Genomic DNA, 6,042 nt, shown 5'->3' on the forward strand with positions numbered 1-6,042 from the left:
TGAGGTGTTTGAAAATTTTTTACTCTTTTTTTTGCCTTACTATAGACTTACCTCTGTTTTGAGGTGTTTGAAATTTATTCATCTGTTTTTTTTTGCCTAACTTTAGCCTAATCTCAATTATGATATGTTTGAAAAATTTTCACTCTTTTTTTGCTTTACTATAGCCTTACCTCTGTTTTGAGGTGTTTGTAAAATGTTTGCTCTTTTTTTTGCCTTACTATAGCCTTACCTCTGTTATGAGGTGTTTGAAATTTTTTCGCCATTTTGTCCCTTTTTATGCCTTACTATAGCCTTACCTCTGTTATGAGATGTTTTAAAGTTTTTCGCTCTTTTTTAAGCCTTACTATAGCCTTACCTCTGTTATGAGGTGTTTGATATATTTTCACCTGTTTTTTTGCTTTACTATAGCCTTACCTCTGTTATAAGGTGTTTGAAAGTTTATCGCTCTTTTTGTAGCCTTACTATAGCCTTACCTCTGTTATGAGGTGTTTGAAAAAAATTTGCCCTTTTTTTGCCTTTCTATAACCTTACTTCAATTATGAGGTTTTTGAATATTTTTTCCCTTTTTTTTGCCTTTCTATAGCCTTACCTCCGTTATAAGGTGTTTGAAATTTTTTCGCTTTTTATTTTGCCTTACTATAGCCTTACCTCTAATATGAGGTGTTTGAAATTTTTTCCCCATTTTTTTTGCCTTACTATAGCCTTACCTCTATTATGAGGTGTTTGAAATTTTTTCGCCATTTTTTTTTTGCCTTACTATAGCCTTACCTCTGTTTTGAGGTGTTTGAAATTTGTTCACCTGTTTTTTTGCCTTACTATAGCCTTTCCTAAATTATGAGGTGTTTGAAAAATTTTCACTTTTTTTTTTGCCTTACTATGGGTCTTACTTCTGTTATGAGGTGTTTGAAAAATTTTTACTCTTTTTTTTGCCTTACTATAGCCTTACCTCTGTTATGAGGTGTTTGCCATTTTTTCACCTGTTTTTTTGCCTTACTATAGCCTTTCCTAAATTATGAGGTGCTTGAAATTTCTTTTTGCCAATTTGTTCCTTTTTATGCCTTACTATTGCCTTTCCTCTGTTATGAGGTGTTTGAAAGTTTATCGCTCTTTTTTTAGCCTTACTATATCCTTACCTCTGTTATGAGGTGTTTGTAAAATGTTTGCTCTTTTTTATGCCTTACTATAGCCGTACCTCTATTATGAGGTGTTTGAAATTTTTTTGCTCTTTTTTTTGCCTTACTATCGCCTGACCTCTGTAATGAAGTGTTTGAAAAGTATTTCGCCATTTTTTTTTTTTGCCTTACTATAGACTTACCTCTGTTTTGAGGTGTTTGAAATTTATTCATCTGTTTTTTTTTTTTGCCTAACTTTAGCCTTATCTCAATTATGATATGTTTGAAAAATTTTCACTCTTTTTTTGCTTTACTATAGCCTTACCTCTGTTTTGAGGTGTTTGTAAAATTTTTGCTCTTTTTTTTGCCTTACTATAGCCTTACCTCTATTATGAGGTGTTTGAAATTTTTTCGCTTATTTTTTTTTCCTTAAGTTAGCCTTACCTCTGTTATGAGGTTTTTGAAATTTTTTCGCTCTTTTTTATGCCTTACTTTAGCCTTACCTCTGTTATGAGGTTTTTGAAATTTTTTCGCTCTTTTTTATGCCTTACTTTAGCCTTACCTCTATTATGAGGTGTTTGAAAAATGTTTGCTCTTTTTTTGCCTTACTATTGCCTTACCTCTGTTATGAGGTGTTTGTAAAATTTTTGCCCTTTTTTTTGCCTTACTATAGCCTGACGTCTGTTATGAGGTGTTTGAAATATTTTCGCCAATTTGTCCCTTTTTATGCCTTACTATAGCCTTACCTCTGTTATGAGATGTTTGAAAGTTTTTCGCTCGTTTTTAAGCCTTACTATAGCCTTACCTCTGTTATGAGGGGTTTGATATTTTTCACTTGTTTTTTTGCTTTACTATAGCCTTACCTCTCTTATGAGGAGTTTGAAAATTTTTCGCCCTTTTGATTGCCTTACTATTGCCTTACCTCTGTTATGAGGTGTTTGAAAATTTTTTGCCCTTTTTTTTTGCCTTACTCTAGCCTCACCTCCATTATGAGGTGTTTGAAATTTTTTCGCCAATTTTGCCCTTTTTTATGCCTTACTATATAGCCTTACCTCTGTTTTAAGGTGTTTGAAATTTTTTCGCTTTTTTTTTTGCCTTACTATAGCCTTACCTCTGTTATGAGGTGTTTGAAAAAAATTTGCCCTTTTTTTGCCTTTCTATAACCTTACTTCAATTATGAGGTTTTTGAATATTTTTTCGCTCTTTTTTTGCCTTTCTATAGCCTTACCTCCGTTATAAGGTGTTTGAAATTTTTTCGCTTTTCTTTATGCCTTACTATAGCCTTACCTCTATTATGAGGTGTTTGAAATTTTTTCACCTGTTTTTTTGCTTAACTATAGCCTTTCCTAAATTATGAGGTGTTTGAAAAAATTTTGCCCTTTTTTTGCCTTTCTATAACCTTTCTTCCGTTATAAGGTGTTTGAAATTTTTTCGCTTTTTTTTAAGTATGTGCATTATATTTGCAGTAGTTTTAAGGGTCTAATGATGGTTCTAAATCTTTTTTTTTTTGGAAATTTTTGAAAAAAAATGCCTTGCTATAGTTTTACTTTTTATTTTGTGTGAATTTAGTTTTTTGTCATTTTTTGTGCCTTACTGCTTTCTTAGCCCTTATTAAGTATGTGCAAAATATTTGCAGTAGTTTTTAGGGTCTAATGATGGTCCTTAATCAATTTTTTTTTTTTTTTTTTTTAATTTTTGAAAAATATGCCTTGCTATAGCCTTACTTTTTATTTTGGGTGATTTTAGTTTTTTGTCATTTTTTGTGCCTTACTGCTTTCTTAGCCCTGATTAAGTATGTGCATTGTATTTGCAGTAGTTTTTAGGGTCTAATGATGGTCCTAACTCGTTTTTTTTTTTTTTTTCTAATTTTTGAAAAATATGCCTTGCTATATATAGCCTTACTTTTTATTTTGTGTGAATTTAGTTTTTTGTCATTTTTTTGTGCCTTACTGCTTTATTAGCCCTGATTAAGTATGTGCATTATATTTGCAGTAGTTTTAAGGGTCTAATGATGGTCCTAACTCAATTTTTTTTTTTTTTTTAAATTTTGAAAAAAATGCCTTGCTATAGCCTTACTTTTTATTTTGTGTGAATTTAGTTTTTTGTCGTTTTTTGTGCCTTACTGCTTTCTTAGCCCTGATTAAGTATGTGCATTATATTTGCAGTAGTTTTAAGGGTCTAAAGATGGTCCTAACTCAATCTTTATTTTTTTTTGAAATTTTTCAAAAATATGCCTTGCTATAGCCTTACTTTTTATTTTGGGTGATTTTAGTTTTTTGTCATTTTTTGTTCCTTACTGCTTTCTTAGCCCTGATTAAGTATGTGCATTATATTTGCAGTAGTTTTAAGTGTCTAATGATGGTCCTAACTCAATCTTTATTTTTTTTTTTTATTTTTTTAAAAAATGCCTTGCTATTTCCTTACTTTTTATTTTGTGTGAATTTAGTTTTTTGTCGTTTTTTGTGCCTTACTGCTTTCTTAGCCCTGATTAAGTATGTGCATTATATTTGCAGTAGTTTTAAGGGTGTAATGATGGTCCTAACACATTTTTTTTTTTTTTAATTTTTGAAAAATATGCCTTGCTATAGCCTTACTTTTTATTTTGTGTGAATTTAGTTTTTTGTCATTTTTTGTGCCTTACTGCTTTCTTAGCCCTGATTAAGTATGTGCATTATATTTGCAGTAGTTTTAAGGGTCTAATGATGGTCCTAACTCAATTTTTTTTTTTTTTTAAATTTTGAAAAAAATGCCTTGCTATAGCCTTACTTTTTATTTTGGGTGATTTTAGGTTTTTGTCATTTTTTGTGCCTTATTGCTTTCTTTGCCCTTATTAAGTATGTGCATTATATTTGCAGTAGTTTTTAGGGTCTAATGATGGTCCAAACTCAATTTTTATTTTTTTTTGAAATTTTTCAAAAATATGCCTTGCTATAGCCTTACTTTTTATTTTGGGTGATTTTAGGTTTTTGTCATTTTTTGTGCCTTACTGCTTTCTTTGCCCTGTTTAAGTATGTGCATTATATTTGCAGTAGTTTTAAGTGTGTAATGATGGTCCTAACTCAATTTTTTTTTTTTTTTTAATTTTTTAAAAAAATGCCTTGCTATAGCCTTACTTTTTATTTTGTGTGAATTTAGTTTTTTGTCATTTTTTGTGCTCTACTGCTTTCTTAGCCCTTATTAAGTATGTGCAATATATTTGCAGTAGTTTTAAGGGTCTAAAGATGGTCCTAACTCAATTTTTTTTTTTTTTTTAAATTTTTCAAAAATATGCCTTGCTATAGCCTTACTTTTTATTTTTGGTGATTTTAGTTTTTTGTAATTTTTTGTGCCTTACTGCTTTCTTAGCCCTTATTAAGTATGTGCATTATATTTGCAGTAGTTTTAAGGGTCTAATGATGATCCTAACTCAATTTTTTTTTTTTTTTTAATTTTTCAAAAATATGCCTTGCTATAGCCTTATTTTTTATTTTTGGTGATTTTAGTTTTTTGTAATTTTTTGTGCCTTACTGCTTTCTTAGCCCTGTTCAAGTATGTGCATTATATTTGCAGTAGTTTTTAGGGTCAAATGATGGTCCAAACTCAATTTTTATTTTTTTTTGAAATTTTTGAAATAAATGCCTTGCTATAGCCTTACTTTTTATTTTGTGTGATTTTAGGTTTTTGTCAGTTTTTGTGCCTTACTGCTTTCTTAGCCCTGTTTAAGTATGTGCATTATATTTGCAGTAGTTTTAAGGGTCTAATGATGGTCCTAACTCAATTTTTTTTTTTTTTTATATTTTTCAAAAATATGCCTTGCTATATATAGCCTTACTTTTTATTTCAGAATCAGAATCAGAATCAGAATCAGCTTTATTGACCAGGTACAGTTTAGAACAATACGAGGAATTTGACTTGGTAGTTGCAGTGAAGAAGACACATCAACACATTTTGTGTTATTTTGTGTGAATTTAGTTTTTTGTCATTTTTTGTGCCTTACTGCTTTCTTAGCCCTTATTAAGTATGTGCAATATATTTGCAGTAGTTTTAAGGGTCTAATGATGGTCCAAACTCATTTTTTTTTTTTTTTTTAATTTTTGAAAAAAATGCCTTGCTATAGCCTTACTTTTTATTTTGGGTGATTTTAGTTTTTTGTCATTTTTTGTGCCTTACTGCTTTCTTAGCCCTGATTAAGTATGTGCATTATATTTGCAGTAGTTTTAAGGGTCTAATGATGGTCCAAACTCAATTTTTATTTTTTTTTTAAATTTTGAAAAATATGCCTTGTTATAGCCTTACTTTTTATTTTGGGTGATTTTAGTTTTTTGTCATTTTTTGAGCCTTACTGCTTTCTTAGCCCTAATTAAGTATGTGCATTATATTTGCAGTAGTTTTTAGGGTCTAATGATGGTCCAAACTCAATTTTTATTTTTTTTTTAAATTTTGAAAAAAAAATGCCTTGCTATAGCCTTACTTTTTATTTTGGGTGATTTTAGTTTTTTGTAATTTTTTGTGCCTTACTGCTTTCTTAGCCCTGTTCAAGTATGTGCATTATATTTGCAGTAGTTTTTAGGGTCTAATGACGGTCCAAACTCAATTTTTATTTTTTTTTGAAATTTTTGAAATAAATGCCTTGCTATAGCCTTACTTTTTATTTTGTGTGAATTTAGTTTTTTGTCATTTTTTGTGCTTTACTGCTTTCTTAGCCCTGATTAAGTATGTGCATTATATTTGCAGTAGTTTTAAGGGTCTAATGATGGTCCTAACTCAATCTTTATTTTTTTTTGAATATTTTGAAAAAAATGCCTTGCTATAGCCTTACTTTTTATTTTGGGTGATTTTAGTTTTTTGTCATTTTTTTGTGCCTTACTGCTTTCTTAGCCCTGTTCAAGTATGTGCATTATATTTGCAGTAGTTTTTAGGGTCAAATGATGGTCCAAACTCAATTTTTTTT

The sequence above is a fragment of the Gouania willdenowi genome, chromosome 11 (genome assembly GCF_900634775.1).
Source record: "Gouania willdenowi chromosome 11, fGouWil2.1, whole genome shotgun sequence".
NCBI lineage: Eukaryota > Metazoa > Chordata > Actinopteri > Blenniiformes > Gobiesocidae > Gouania > Gouania willdenowi.